The 17,236-nt window shown below is 37.4% G+C and overlaps 1 protein-coding gene across 6 annotated transcripts in view; it reads right to left on the bottom strand.

Annotated features, from left to right (window-relative positions):
• Runx2 (runt-related transcription factor 2) overlaps positions 1-17,236 on the bottom strand; it is a 287,714-nt gene that overhangs the window by 218,889 nt on the left and 51,589 nt on the right. The gene's annotated exons all lie outside the window — the stretch shown is intronic.

Genomic DNA, 17,236 nt, shown 5'->3' with positions numbered 1-17,236 from the left:
ACAGAGCACCATGTTCCAGAATGGCAGCAGTGTAGAAAATTTGTTCCTCAGAATTGGATTCAGAGTGCCCAACAATCCACACACTCAACCCCTACAGCCAAGAGAGAGGAAAGCCTGGCTACTCTTCCTGCTGGCAGCAAACTTTGTCATCATCCACATGGTGCTGGTTTTAGGTGCGTGTAGAATGAGTTATAGAGTAATAGAGTTATAGAGTATTAGAGTTATAGAGTAATAAAGTCATCCACCTCAATTTCAGAAGGCCTAGAAGGCCAGGCAATCTACCCTTGAGAGAGAGTGTGTGAAGCTGTGAGTGAGAAGCTGAAGTTGCAGTGAAGACTCCAGAAGATTGGCAAAGCCAGGAAGGTAGATCATCTAAGGAAACCTGCAAGGAAGGAGCAAAGACAACCCAAGAGAGAAGCCATGAGAGCTATAACCACCAGAGGTGCCATAAGGGTGAAACCACACAGCCCTTTAAAGCTCACAACTTACTTCAGATGCTGGATGTGGAAGTACAGGACTTAATGTTTGCCCTGCTGGATTTTGGACTTGCTTTGGTCTCATTCCTTTGCATTCCCCTGTTTGTAACTTGCAGAATCAAAATGTTTACCTTGTGCCATTGAACGCTGGAAGTGTTTAACTTTGTTTTCCTTTGTACAGGGGCTTGAAGATAAGAGCTTGCCTTACATCTCAGAGGACTCTTGGGATTGGACTTTTCAGCAATGTTGAAACTGTTAGGACTTTGGCAACTTTTAGAGATGGACTAAATGCCTTTTGCATAAAGGGATATGCATGAGTCTTGGGGGGGCAGAATATTGTGGTTCTAATGTAATATGATGTTGATAGACTTAAAACTGGTTCCAAAAGATTGTTAAACCTGTGTTATAATGTTCATGTTGTGAAATGTTAAGAATAAGCATGTCTTTGTATCTGAAAACTGGTTTAAAGAAATGTTTCTGATTGCCAAGTTGGCAAGGAGTGGATTGTAATGGTTGTAACATTGTGTCAACTTGAGAAGTTTAGAAGTTTAACTCAGTAGGGAGCCAGGGTTCTTACTTGTAAACATCCTCATCCTGTGCAAGAGAAGGGTATGGAGATTGTGTGAGTGCTACACCCACTCTGGGGCGGGTAGCCTGCTTATAATACAAGGGAGGAAAAGAGGCTTGTTTCTCCCCTTTTGCTCTTGTTACTTTTGCTGCCTTCTGCTGTCTTGAAATGCTGTCCCTGTGCCATGCCACCCTGCCTTGGAGCCAGCTGATTATGGACTGAAACTTTCATAAACTGTGAGCTAAATAAACCTTTTCTTCTTTAATTTTGAGTGTCGAGTTTTTTGACTCAGCAATAAAAGAAAAGTACTTACACATGACCTCTTTTCTCATTTACCAATTATTGGAACTAGAGATGTTCTATCACAAGAGGCAACATCTGTGGCAGGAAGGAGGAGAGAAAGACAGGACAAGGAGGGGAAAAGAGAAACAGAGAGAAAGAAAGACAAGAAATAGGAAAAAGGGGAAAATAAAAGGAAGCCCTTTGGAGTTGAACACTTCTTTCTGCCTCCAATAGGGATCTTGCTCAATTTCTGCTCCTACCCTAAAACTGTTTATTAGTACAGAAAAAGATGAAGGGAGGAGAAAACAAAGGAAAGAAGCAAAGGAAGTAGAAATATAGGGGAAGGAGAAAAATACATGTGAAGTATATCAATTTTTCTAAACATTCCTGAGCACAGAACCTCAAATTCCACCTGAACAGCTCCATCCCCCAGTTCCGGGTAGATCACTGACTTTTTTTTTTTAATACCTGACAGCATCTCTGCAACCAACTACTGCTTTATAGTGCATGTGCCCCAAACCCAGCAAGCAGCTCAACAGAGCCACTGACAAAGTACAAAGGAGAAAACTCTGGTGAATGAGTAAACAATATGTGCTACATCTATTCAATGGCTATTGCTATTCAACAATAAAAAAGAAAGAAATGCTTATATATTTTCTAAACCTGGGTGTAAAACAATTAAAATTTAGAATTTTCTTTACAGTTTTCTTTTATAAACAGAAGCTTCAACTACTTCTTCAAGACAAAATAGCCCATGAGTGGCATGTAGATATTGGACTTAATCTAAGCTCTTTTTTTAAAAAAATTTTTTTTGGTTTTTCTCCGGTACTGGGAATCAAACTCACAACCTTGCGCAAGCCAGGCAGGAGCTTTTGCTGCTGAGCTAAATCCCCAGCCCCAATCTAAGCTCTTTATTGGTTAGTGGTGTGACTTGGGACAATTTGATTTTCTTGCATCTCACATGGGACCAATAACACCTACTTTCTTGGGGTGTTCTGAAGATTAGAGCTGAAGTGCATAAAAGCACATGCCACATAGCAAACATTCAGTACAAGCTAGCTAGTAATGCTACAAAAGGAAAGTCTCAAGGTGGAATTCTAGGTGACAAACTATGCAAAGGTTAAATGAGCTCTGTTGAGGGACTGAGTTCAAGAAAATAATTTTAACATAAATAATTTTACATAAATCTGGGGATGAATGGGGATGAATGTTGCTAGATTGTGGCCGAGTGGACTTGCTAAGATTTAAGGATTAGCAATGAAGATACCATATTGAATTTACTTGCCAGTTTATGTAAAATCCTGCTTTTAACATATCTTTTGAGTGTTTGTTTGTGTTCTTTTCATCGCTGGGGATTGAACCGTGGCCTCATCTGCGCTAGGCAAGCACTCTACCACTGAGCTCAGCTCCAATACCTCTTTTGAATATGTGTGATGCTGTAACGAATATTGGTTTTAAAAGAAAGTATATGCACATAAAATATTTTAAGGAGAAAAGTAACTAATTACCTTTAGATGTTAATCAAAACTAAATTCTGCTTGTGCATACCCTTAATAACTGCATGGTAATAGCTCATATTTGTTGAGCACTTACTGTGATTAGGCCCTGTGCTCAGAGATTTACAGGAACAGCCTCACCATACGTCACTACAATTCTCTGCAGGACATATAGTTAATAGGTAAGGGAGCCTGGAGACTAATAAAGAGCCTAAGTAACTTTCCCAAGTGTGCACAATTAGGAAGCAGTGAAATAGGGTAATCCAACACTGTATCTTCCACCCATAATTACAACATTATGTTGCCGTGTGTCCCAGACTCAGGGAAGGAGCTCAATAGGGCCATTGGCAAAGTTCAAAGGAGAAAATTTTACCAAACCTGAGTGTAAGACAATTAATAAACATCAATTGGACATTCAAAATGAATGTTAGGCTCAATGTTAGATGGCGGGAATGCCAAGATGAGCTAGGGTTTTTGATTTTGAAGACCTCAGCTGGTCAATATTGATATTCTTTTGTGTTGTTTTTACTAAGTTTTGTGAGTTTAAAGACATTGCACTGTACCTATATTTATTTACTTGCTTGTTTGCTTTACAGAGGATTGAACCCAAGGCCTACACACTGAACCACATCTCCTTCTACTTTTCATTTTTAGTTTGAGATAAGTTCTCACTAATTTGCTAAGTTGCCCAGGCTGATCTCAAATTTGTGATCCTTCTGCCTCAGCCTTCTAGAGTGTTGGGATTAGAGGCATGTTCACCATGCTCAGTTTATAACACCTGTATTTTACAAGTATATGTGCAGTTGTTGCATAGAAGATCAAATTTTTTCAGGCAGAGTGGCAAGCATCTGTAGCCCACCTAGTAGGGAAGCCCAGGCAGGAGTTTTAGGACCAACCTGGGCAACATTGTAAGACACTGTCTCCAAAAAATTGCAACTAATTTACTGACATTTCATTAATATTAGTTCCTTAAACTATTATGTTTGTAGCAAAAGATTTGAGTAGACATTTTACCAAAGAAGGTATAAAAATAGCACTCTGTATCACAAGCCTGGCATCGTTAGTCATTAGGAAAATGCATATTAAACCTATGTGATACCATTTCACATCTGCTAAAACAGCTATAATCAAACAGACAGTAACAAATGTTGACAAGAATGTGGAAGGGAAGGAAAGAGGGAGGGAGGAAGGAAGAGAGAAAGAGAAAGAGAAGAATGGTGAAAAAGCGGGAAGAAAGAACCTAAATTACATTTCAGGGTAATTTTGAACTTTTCTCCAGAACATTTGTACTTCCTTGCCCCACAAACTCAGTCTTCTGAGGAAGCATGAATTCCCAGTAATCCCCTTATTATCTCCTGTATATCTTTCATACCTTTATTTGCATTGGCTCTTTCTTTTTTTTCTGATCTACTTTCCTTTTTCAAGGGAAAAAGACCCACAACCAACAAATCCTCTTTCCATTTCCCTGATGACTATTTGCCCTTTCCATCTTGATTTTTTCCTATAACTTCTAAGGATCTGTTCAATGCATTCATGTTTACAATCCCATCATATCACAAATACCGGTCATATCAATGTTAAAGAATTTCTTAATACAGAAGCCAGTTCTCAGTTTCTCCCTCTTAAGTAAGTCCTATGTTTTAAAATATTTTATAAAGCAAAGAGTTATTAAGTGAATAAGTACATGATAATTTATCTGTTTCCTGTGCTGTGGTTTGGAAAAGTGTACTCCAAAGGTACCTGTGTTAAAGCCTGTTCATTGGTGGTGCTATTGGGAAGTGGGAAGGACTTTAAGGAGGTGGGACCTGATGACAAGTCTTTAGGTCACTGGGTGAATGCCCCTGATGGGGATGTGAGGCTCTGGGCCAGTTTTCCCCCTCTCTGCTTCATGGTCATGATGCCACATACTCCCTGGCCATTGCCATCTGACAGTCCACGAGAGGCCCAAAACGATGGGTCCACCCAATCTTGGACTGGAGCCTCCAAAATTCAGCCCAAATAAGCTTTTTCTCTTATACATTAACTATCTTGGGTATTTTGTTATGGTGATGGAAAGCTACCTAATACAGCAGGTTTCCAAGCTGGGCTCCTGCTAAGCAGGGCTGCTTGAACCTCTTGGAGTAAGGTTTAGATTGGAGGTTTGCTTCCAACCCCAGCAATGTATCTGCTTCAGAACTAACTCTCCTTAACTTACAAGAGACCCAACATGGAAACCAAAATGCTGAGTTACTGATTTGGCAATAAGAAAACACAACTGTGGAGTGGAATGAATCTTCCTATTGACCTGATCATTGTGTTAGTTGGAAGCAAATTATTATTCTTGGAAATCATGATATTATTCATGAAAGCCCCAAAATCTGGAGGTTGGTGGTCCCAACAGAATCAGGTTAAGGGAAATTAGTTGCATATGGTAATTTGAATTTTGAAATGATTGTAGGACTCTGATTGCCAAAGACATTTATCTTTTTCCACTTACCTCCACTGTGTTGGTATGCTCTATGCCAATATGTTATTATTCTGCCTTTTCTGTGTGCCACAACTAATCTCTGTTCTTATTTACATAATATTTTAATCAGGCGATAATTAAGGCTTGCTGGGTTGGACCTATATTCCCGTTGTGACTCATTATTTACTTACTGTACAAATTAGCTTTCAGAGGTTAGTCTTATCTGTAAGTACTTCAGGAATACCTTGGTTACCTGCATGAGTGCATAGTTCATACACATGGATTTTTATATATGTCGTATTTCTTCAGGCAAAGCATACCTGGATAAATACACTTGATCACATATATACATATTTGGCTGTAAAAGAAATCTTTAAGATCTTTTTTACCATGAGTCTATTGGCTTTTGCATTGTTTAGTAGATTCAAAAGAACATTCCCCAGACTGTAAAAGCAGTTCTAAATTAGATTCCAAATATTTGAGCAATAGCAACATTGTTGGAACAACAGTGGTAGAAAATGACTTTATTGTTGGTATGTAATACCGAAATGATAGTCATGAACGTGTCCAATTATAGAGAAACTGTGGCACTAAATTTGGCTGACTTCAAGTTTCATTAATATTCATTTACTATTTGCTCGCTTATTTTGTCATCTGTTAGTACTTGCTGTAATATAAGCAGTAGCAAGGGCCAAAAGTTTAAGAAAAATTTATGGGAGAATAATTTAAAATTGGGAAAATTCAATTCATAAACAGTCCCCCATGAATTGATAACTGATCATCATTATTTAGTTAGAATGAGACAACACCAGTGCTGGAACATAATTTGTGAACTGGTTTTATAGGATGAGTCACAGAATATTTTTGATGCAGTGAACAACAATTTCATTATTTCTCCATTATAACTGTAAAAACTGAAGCTGGGTATGGTGGCACATGCCTGTAATTCCAGCACTTGGGAGGCTGAGGCAGGAGGACTGCTGTGAGTTTGAGGCCAGCCTGGGCTACAAAGTGAGTTGATGACCAGCCTGAACTACATAGTGAGACTTTGTCTCAAAAGCCAAAAAAAAAAAAAAAAAAAAAGAGTAGAGAGGAAGGATTTTTTAAATAGTATTTTCTGTGTAAAATTTGGAATGAAGGAATCTCTTTTTTTAGATTTTAAAAGTCTTGAATGATGCCCATTTCCAGCAAGAAACCAGAATAACTTAAAAAATCTTTAAGGATATACTCTTTTGAGTAAATATATTTTCACTGTAATATGGGAAATATTACTAATACAAGGATTGGGATATTGTTGAATAACCTAGTTTGTGCTTTATCATTGTGTATGTGTTAGGGAAGTCACAAATTCTGGAGAATCTCTAGGTCAAGTGTTTTTCGGACACTAGTGCATTCTGCCCCCAACACTTCCCAATTTTGTAGGTATGAGGTAGTGCCCAAGTGTTCATTTCTAACAAGAAAAAGATGGAGCAAATACACTTCGAGAAGTACCAGCATCTACCTGGTCTATTTTCAACTTAACAAGACCCTAGTTCTCTCTCTTCCATTGCCCTATAATGATTCAACAAATCCTTATCAGTTCATCCAGGATTCATCCTGTCCCCCCTACTTTTCCAGCAAAATGGTTGCTGTCCTACATTAGGAAAAACTGAGGTGATCAAGTATGAATGGCTTTACCATCTACTTTCCTTCTTCCAGTTTAGGGCTCATCATACTTTTGGTCTTGTCCAGGTCAAATTCCATCTGTGCTTCCTGCAATTTGGTTATTGGCTTTCTTCTCTCCCCAGTTCAAACCTTTCCTCTTTACCAGCTTCTTCTGCAAAATCTGTAAACAGCCTCAAGAGCCTTGATCTTGAAAATGTGTTCCTTGACCTTGAATATTGTTTCTAGCCATTCACTTTCTCCTTCACATAAAGGACTGTTCTTGGAAGAATAAGGAACTCTTCCCTTATCAAATCACTACAGTCCAGCTGCTAATTCTACCCTTCTATGAAAGCTGTTTTGCCAAAGGTCAGGTTGAACTGGCTTAGCCCAATTAATACCATTGTCACTATCATTAACATGTCTCCCTAAAATACTGCTCTCCCTGTTTCTGTGACACCCCTACCCTTTTAGTGTTCTTTGTAGACTCTTCACACCCCCCTGGCTGGTGAATCTGAGTGCTTACGTTGCAAATTTTGACTCATCTCTTGTTGTATGAACTCTCTTTGGCATCATTATTTTATTTTAATTAATTAATTAAATAATTTTTTGCTCTTGGGCATTTTATGGGCTTCCTTGGCTCCCTATACAGATCTTTGTGAGAAGGTTTTCAGGCCAAGCCTAGGAACAAGCCTACATTTCACATCTAAGTGATGCGTGTAGAATGATGTATGCTGTGTGTGCTGTTGGTTCCTAAATCTAAATACCCACCTACTCTCATGACCTTCAGATTTTATTCTAGCTTCCTGTCCCACCACTTTGAATATTCCAGTTGGGGTTTTCTATAGTCATCTTAAAAACAAAAGGACTATGATAGCCCTTTTTACCATTCCCTGTCTTCATAAATGGTACTATTACTACCTAGTGAGACAAGAAACCTTGGAGTCACCTTGAAGTCTTTCTTTGGTTAACTTCTCATTTCTTACCAATAACTAAGTCCTATAAAACTCTACTTCTCAGGTATTTCTCCTGTCATCTATTGTTTCCCTACTCTATTGACTTGGCTCCAGCCCCTATCATCTCTTTCTTGAACTACTGGTTCCTGCCTTCTCTCACTCTTCTAATCTTTCTTACACACTGCTGACTTTTTTACAAGCATTAAATTTTAAATATCATTAAATATTCTCTCTCTCTCTCTCTCTCTCTCTCTCTCTCTCTCTCTCTCTCTTTCATCTTTTCGAGACAGGGTTTCACTATGCAGTTCAGATTGGCCTTGAGCTCACTGTGTAGCCCAGGCTGGCCTGGAACTTGCAACGATCCTCCTGCCTCAGCCTCCTGAGTGCTGGGATTACAGGTATGCACCACCACGCCTGGCAACATCATTAAATTTTAAAAATTCCATCCATGACCCCCAAGTTGCTCAACATGGTACACAATACTTTGATCTATTCTCTGCCAAATTTCAAGCTTCCATTCTTATACTCTGTGATCCCATCATTGTGGACAAAACTTTTAATTTTAATTAAACACACTATGGCTTTGCTAACGCTACCCTTTCTGCTTAAATCATCCTTCCTGGTTTTCTTCAACCACAACTCACTTTTCAAGACTGAATTGAGTCATCTTATCAAAAGTGATGACAAGAGCAATGAAAATAACATTAACACAGAGGTCATTAGGTTTAAGGCTCTTTACATTCTCTCATGACCCTCATAGTAAGACTTAAAATTCAGATCTTTATCCTCTATTTACAGATGCAACAACTGAGACATCTGTTATCTGCTCTAGTTAACAGTTAGTGCCCTCAAATGACTACTTCCTAATTGTGCCTCTGTTGCAATTATAGTGAGGTAAAATAATGTATATCACTGACTGATAGGTTTATTGTTTGTTTGTTATTATAGGGATTGAGCCCAGGGCTTCATTTATGATGAGCAAGCACTCTACCACTGAGCTGCATCCCTCTCCCTGCCCGGTTTTGTTAAATTCTAACTTGAGAAAGGGTTTTACTAAGTTTCCCAGGCTAACCTAGAACTTGTGATCCTCCTGCTGCAGACTCCTGAGTAGCTGGGATTACAGGATTACAGGTACACACCACCATGTCCAGTATTTTGAAGGAAATGATTTCCAGATTGTTTAAGAAAATATGCTAGATGCTAGATTGCTAGTAAACCCTCAAAGACTGAAGCCTCTGGAATGTAACAGAGAGAGGGAGAGAGAGAGAGAATGAGAGAGAGAGAGAGGGGGAGAGAGAGAGAGAACTGTAATACTCAGCATTTGAAATAAATAAGCATTTATGGGTAGGGAAGAGCAAAAAAGGACTGAGAAGACAGAAGAAAGGGCTATTGTGGAGAAAAATGATAGTGTACAGTGTGGCAAGAGGGCTTTTCAGAATGGAATATAAATCGTGTTTCTGTGATGCACACCCTCGTACATCATATTAAAACTTCAGTCTGGGTGTTGTGCCCACCCAGCGCTTTGGGAAGACAATTGGGGTGAAATCTAGGAATAGAACTGAGTTCCACATTTGGGTGGATGCTTGTGGAATAAGGAGAGATGAGCCTCACTAATAATTCAGCAGTTAGAGGAAGTTCAGAACCAGGAGAAGGAGACGATGATAACATTAGCTAGCCAGAAGCATGATAAAATTTTGAATTGGGCACTGGCCATGCACTCGAGGTAGACTGGAAGTTCAAGCCAACCTTACCTTAGAGTTTAAAAGTCAGGGAGAGTCCAGATTACATCTATGTTAAGTAAGGTCATAGTGCTTTTGCTCGTTTATATGCCTTTGTCTCTCCTAAACTCATCATTGAGAAGTATTTTGAGGGACAGAGACTCTTACTCATCTGTATATCCCCAAACCCTAACAATGAGTATTGTACCTGATGATCCTCAATAAATTTTTGTTAAAAGAATAATTGTCACACCGATGCTGGTGTACTCCTGTATTGCCAGCCTGGTGGGAGGCTGAGGCAGGAGGATCATGAATTGGTGGCCAGCCTGGGTAACAGTGAACCCCATTCCCCCAACCTCCAACAAAAAATAATAATTGTCACATCAACATATCAACCCTGACACTTGAGGTAAGATTTTTCTGTTTAATCTTCACGTGCATTAAAAAGATAAACATTATAAAATCACTCAATAACTAATTAAAAACTGGAAAATAATAATAACTGTAAATTACTGGGCATTTTCAATTTGTCAGGGACTTTTCATTTAAATCCTGACAATAACCCTACCTTGTAGGTTTTTCTTACCCTTATTTTGTAAGTGTAGGACACTTAATTTTTAGAAAGGTTGAATAACTTTTGTTTCTATGATATGCCAATAACTGGTTTGTCTTTCCCTAGTATTATTGTTGATTTCTATTGTTAATGGTGGCACAGTTGTTGCTTTTGGTTAATTTTTATTGTATGCCATTATCTGGTTTATCTTTATGTCATCGATATTACTGCTGTTAATTTTCTCCTGAGTGGTGTGGGGGATCAAGGCCCCAGAAGAAGTTTGGACACTAAGAAAAGCCTCAAATATTATGCTGAATAAGTTGAAGAGGAGTATCAACACTAAAACATAACCACACACAAGGACACATCACACACAGACAGAATCTGACTAAAGAGGTATTCACAGTAGTGACAGTGTTTCTCTATCTTAACTGATCTTCAACCTATAGCACAGAAACAATAGAAACAGGAAAAATCAAGGTAACAAGAGGTCCCTCCCCAAATGCCTAAAGGCCCCCTAAAGCTGCTCTCATGGCCACTGAGCAGAAAAAATTATATGCAAATGACACAAAATCCAAATGGGAAAAACATCTGAAGAGATTTTAAAAAAGAAATATACAACCAAATACATAAGATGTTTAATAGATGTGAAGAGGATTTAATTAAACAGATAAAGGATGTTACTAATAAAATGTTCCACAGGCTTAAAGAAGAAACAAACAATAAACTAATTGAATTGAGCAAAATAATACATGAGTGACCACCCAGTTAGGACTTAAAAAGTATAAAGAGAAAGCAAGCAGAAATATATAATATGAAAAATTCAATGGAAAGCATGCACGGAAGACTTGATCAATGTGAGGACATAGTACAAGAAATATAAGACAAGGTAGAGGTAGTATGTCATAAAATCAGTGATACTCTAAAAATGACATGACACCATACAAACTTGATCCAACAGCTGCTAGACTAAAAAAGCCATTATAATTATAAGATTAAATGAAAAGTTAGAAAATGACTCAAAAACTATAAAAAAAATTTATTCACTGAGATAAAAATTTCCAAGTCTAGGAAAGAAATCAATATTCAAGTACAAGAGGTATGCAGAACCCAAATAGCCATGACCAAAAAAGAACCTCCCTATGACACACCATAATCAGAATTCTATTTATTTATTTATTTATTTATTTAGGGGTACCAGGAATTGAACTCAGGAACTCACACTTGCCAGGCAGATGCTGTGCCACTGAGCTAAACCCTCAGCACCTAAAATTCTAGAAACTCAACAAAAGGACAGAATTCTAAAAGCTATTGGAGAAAAATAGCAAGTAACCTATAAACTAAGCCCATTATAATAACTATGGATTTCTCAGCACAAACTTTAATGGGCAGGAGAGCTTGGAGGGTTTTTCAAGCCTAAGAGAAAATAACTGTCAACAGAGAGTTTTATATCTTGTAAAATTAGCCTTCAAAATTGATGGGGAAGACTTTCCACGACAAATAAATCATAAAGAAATATGTGACTGCTAATCCAGCATTGCAAAAAAGTACTTAGGAGGATCCTAGACAGAGGCAGGGAGGCCACTGACACCAAAAGGAAAGTGTATATCTAACAGAGTTGTTAAGCAAAAGGAAAATACAAAAGGAATCAGCCTTAGAAAAATAATGCAATAACAGGATTCAGTACATACCTTACAATAAATAGCTCAATGTCAGTGGTTCCAGCTTCTCAGTGAAAAGACAGTAGCGGACTGGGTAGAAAAAAATTCAACCATGTATTTGCCTACAGGAGACACACCTCATCCAAAAGGAAGGTCATGCACTAAAAGTGAAAGGATGGAAAACAGTACACAGTTCCAAAAGTAGTGATCTTATTTTCAGGAGTATCAAGCAATCTTATTGTCAGATATAGTAGACTGCAAGCCAAAACTGACCATAAGAGACAAAAATGGCCACTGCAAACCAGTAAAGGGAGCAATTCAACAGAAAGGGGTACAACTGTCAATATCTATGCACTACATATCAGCATGCCCAACTTCATAAAACAGAAATCGCTAGACTTTAAAGGACAGAAAGACACCAATGCAATCATAAAGGGAGATTTAATACCCCACTTTGACAACTACACAGGTCAATCACATGCACACCCCAAATCAATAAACATCAGAGTCAAACTATACCATTGAACAAATGAACTTAAAAGGTCTCTACGGAGTGTTTCACCCAACAACAGAATTCATATTTTTCTTAACAGCACATGGACTTTTTTGATGTCTTAGGTCAGAAAGTATGCTTAAATGAATACAAAAGAACTAAAAAAAAAAATCCCCTGAATACTATTGGATCATACTAGAATAAATCTAGAAATCAACAGGAAAAGAAGCCACAGACATGGAGATTAAATAATACATTATTGAATACTTAATGGATTATGGAAGAAGACAAGGAAGAAATTAAAGCATTCCTAGAATCAAATGACAAGGGAAGCACAACAATCAAAGCTAAGGGACACAATGAAAGCATTTTTAAGAGGGAAGGTTTACAGCTATAAATCCCAAATAAATCACCTAGTGACACATCTCAAGTTCCTAGGAAGATAAGAACAATCTGAATCTGAAACTAGTAGGAAGAAAGAAATGATAAAGATTAGAGCAGAAATTGCTGCAATCAAGACAGAAAAGAACACAAAGATCAGTGAACCGAAGAGTTGATTTTTGAAAGGATGGGATTTGGTTCTGGAGGTAGAAGGGAATGGGAAAAAGGCAGATGGGAAGTATAAGGGATCAAGATATGATATCTTCCCCCATGATGAATATGTTTACTATGTATTATAAATGTGTACCATTAAAAGACAGAATAAAGTTTGAATAATTTGAATAGCCAGGGTGGTATGGCTAATAACTAACACCAAATCCTCTGTTTTTTGTACTACACCTGAGTTAGTGGGGTTGTTTGAAATGTGCTGTATTCTGGAAAAAGAAAAATACAGCTTATGCTGCATCTATGAAAAGCTAAAATTAAAAACCTGTTGCCACAGCTTTATGATCACTCTTTAACAACTGATCAGAGCATTAGTTAAAATAAGCTTATTGCACTGAGCTTTAGCGTGAGCAGTGGGATAGCAGGTTGTGTTAGCCACCCTGTGGTTTATTTCACATGGCATCAATTAATTTTTTGGCTCTGTTTTCATGTATAATAGAAAAGGAAGTCAGCTATTTGAATAATTCACCAAAATACACTCAGTTTTACATTTAAATATGCCAGTGAACTGCTTTTAGAAACTGGATGTTTTTGTGTATTTTTCCCTACTGAATTTTCAGGCATTAATGGACAAAACTTTTTTTCAAATTATTTTATTTTAAAAAGATTTTCAATTTTCTCACATTTTCTTAAAACAAAAGTAACATACTTTTTGACATGTTAGGTTTAAATGTACCAGTATTATAATACAAAAAGGATTATAGATTCATTAAATAATTATAAAGTGTTGCAAATCTAAATTTTCTTTCATTTCCATAAGAACTTGTCTATAATGAGAAAGATACTTCAGATGACACAAAAACTGCAGTTAATGATATTTATTCCCCATACTGAATTACTGACTTGCACAAATCCATCATACTCCAATCTCAGTCTTCCCATAACAGTTCATACAAGCCAATTCATTTTTCCAGAGTCTTAGAACTCTTGTATGTCCTTGATCTTTCTGTAGAAGCTTAAATCCACTCTGTCAGCAAATCATAGTGGTTTTCAAAATATCCAACCATATCTTAAGTTTGTTCCTATAATAAGCTTAGTGCAAGCTACCATCCTGTTTTGCCTGGAGTACTGCAAAAAGACCTGACAGACTATGGAGTATTTCCAACCCCATAGCAGAGTCACCATTCCAAAGCCTAAGTCCTCTGATGTCAGTCCTCTTCCTATACCCAATTGTTTGATTTAAAAATTATAACTCATTCATTCTCTGCTTTGTTTCATTCTGTAACCCTTCTGATTTATAATCCCCCCCCCCGCAACTCTCCTGGTCTTTTAACATACTATATAATGTAGGCATTTATTTTGTCTATTGTTACATTCTTCCAATGGGAATATGAGTTCAGGGACGGTCTAGATTTCTGTATTTCGTATGCTGTTATATTTGCAGCTCCTAGGATATGTCAGGCACATGGTAGACCCATTGTAAATATTTGCTGAAAGGTAAAAGTTGTTTCCAGGTAACAGTATTAGATATTGTGTTCTATGGTGATGAGAGAAACTAAATTCCTACTGACTCTGGGGTTCAAAGGTTCTTTGAAACTTTATTTATTCTGGGATTCTCTTCCCATTCTCATGCTTAAAAGCATGATTGTTGTCTCATCAGCCAAGTACTAAAGTTAAAAGATCCTGGAGGGTTAAACCTGTAACCAGAGGTTCCTGAAGATGACCATGATTACAATTCTATAAGCCACCTTGTATTGTAGTATAATTCTTAATATTTTTCTCATCATTGTGTGGCTCTTCTTGCCTTGAAATACATGAATGCAATTGGAAGGCACAGGAAGCCAACTTGATTACACATGGAGATTCTGAGGTCCCCTACCCTCTAATATATCAGCTTTGATTTTTCAATTTTTTTTCTTTTAAAATGTGTAATATCAGTTGAATATCCAACATGGCCTAAAACAAGAGCTCTGCATATTCATGTAATTTTTAATAGCATAAATGCTAAAATTATTCTATACAACATTAGAATCCATCCATTAGTCATTTGAAAGCACAGCAGTTTTGACCTGCAAAGTTTTAGTTCTTTTGGTTCAATCTTCCCATTCTACAGACATGAAAACTGAAGCCTATTGACTGACTGAGGTATGTCAACAGAGCTGAATACTGGTTTTGGTCAGGACAACTTACTCTAAAACTAAAAGAAGGTACTCTTGAGATTGCAATAAAAAATAGTTCCCCATGTCAGAAAATTAGTTCAATATAGTAATACATGCTATATGTGTTTCTAAACGATATGCAGTTCTACCCCGTTCATTCCATGATGACAATCAAAGCATTAAAAATCTAAAGTAAATACAGCAAAAGATAAAATAACTGATAAATCAGAAAATAAGCATTCAAACAAATATGAGTTGGAAATCATGAAAGGGTAACAACTTGCAGGTCATTTGAAATAAAACATCCCCATGGCATCCACATATGAAGAAGCCCCATATGGCAGAGATGGTTTCATGTTAGCCATGGCTTCTGCTATTATTTCAAGAATGGGAACTTCTTTTATAACCTAATCTAATTTTAACAGAAGCTCATGAGCATTTTTACTTAGCTATGTGAACTTTATCCTGGAATTACTGAGTCTGTCTGAAGGTTATCATGCCAGAGGAATGTACACAACATCTACAGAACACTAACAATGCTTCATTTTCCTTTAGTGACTGTGTCAGAGAGGGAGACATTTTTGTGGTGTGATGAGTTTGCTTGGTCTCCTTATGTTTTCCCCATATACTTTAGAAATTATTTTTCTGAGAGGCAGTGGTCTTCAAAGTCTTAACTTCTGCAACAGCTTTGTTGTTTAGCTTTGTTATAATTAAGATACCCTGGTATTGTTGACAGTTTAGGTAGTTGATATTAATCTACTGGAAAAATATATTTTGTATAAAGTGCATGATTTTAAAGCTAAGATCTCTACCATTAGCATGATTCACAGTTTTCTAAGAATGACCTTTTAAGCTCCCTGTACCAGTGCCATTACCTCGGTTTTCTCCATGTGCCACTTTCATTAATTCCTGATTATGCTGAAGTTAGGGGAGCATGTGGGTTCTGTTCCGGTAAACTAAGACTTGAGTCCACCTGTGCAGGTAAAACTCATGTGCCAAAAACTACTATATAGGTAACATTAATTGAACATCATTTTAATTTAAAAAATCAGCTTGGAGGAGTATTTCCTTAGGTGTGATAACTTTTCTCTTTAACTGTTTTCTTGGCAATGCACTCAAAAAACCTTTTCAACTATGGTACATAGATCAGGCTTACTTTTTAAGAAGTTATGACCACTTCTTTTACTTTCTCTTATACCGTACACTTTGCCTAGAATAAATTGGGCCAGCACGTACACATTATGCTGAGCTTTCACATCCTGAATATACTTTTTTTTTTTTTAAATTTAAGAATTTGGCAAATACTGAGGTGTTGGGACTGTTAAAGAGAACCAAATACAAAATTAATAGACAACTACAATCCACAGAGGAAATAACCAAGTAAGTTGCTATTTTAAAAAACATTAGCAGATAGGAGGGATTGCTGCAGATAGCATAGACTCATAAGCAAGAAAATAATGGAAGCAGTAATGCCTGAAAAGACCTGGTAAAGGTTAAAAGTTGAATCCCTAGTAAATATTTTATATTTGACGTGATAGGACTGGATGTGAGCATGGATAATCAGTTTTCTTTACTAAAAGCTAAACAGAATGTTAAAAATATAAATAAGACTTCAAATGATTTTGGATAAAGGCATCTGAAATCGTTGTCTGAAGAATGTATTATTTAAAGAATTGCGTCCGTAAGGATCAACTGTGAGAGGACAGGATGTACACTTCAACATTGGCGGTGCAAGATTTAAAAAATGAGGACCAGGCCAAAATCCTCAGGAAAAATAAACATGGCTTGTCCATAAAGACTCCAAAAAAGTCTTCAATAACAAAAACATAGTCTTTAAATGCCTGCACTTAGTAAAACAAGTGTGTGTGGGGTATGAATAGCAGATCTTATCTCACTACAACTCAGGGATTTTATGCAAGGCAGGGTGGGGAGTGGTGTGCCAGAAGGGGGCCCATCAGGTGTTCAGCTTGATTTACAAGTTCGAGCCCAGGCTGGGCACATCAGCAAGACCCTGTCTCAAAATTTAAAATAATTAAAAGGGCTGGCGATGCAGGCTCGGGATTTAATCTCCAGTCATGGGGAAGATAGAGAGGGGTGGGAGTGACAGTAGTAGCAAAAAAACCCCCAAAAAACAAAAAAACCCACAATCAGGGTAAGATTCTAGATCGCCCAATTCTTGAAGAGAGCCTTGAGACTGCAATCTGGACCCTGGAGTTGAAAAGAAACTTTCAGCATGAGCCA

This window comes from Chinchilla lanigera, unplaced genomic scaffold (genome assembly GCF_000276665.1).
Source record: "Chinchilla lanigera isolate Chin_1 unplaced genomic scaffold, ChiLan1.0 scaffold00036, whole genome shotgun sequence".
In the NCBI taxonomy this organism is placed as follows: domain Eukaryota; kingdom Metazoa; phylum Chordata; class Mammalia; order Rodentia; family Chinchillidae; genus Chinchilla; species Chinchilla lanigera.
This window is presented reverse-complemented; position numbering and strand designations above follow the sequence as displayed.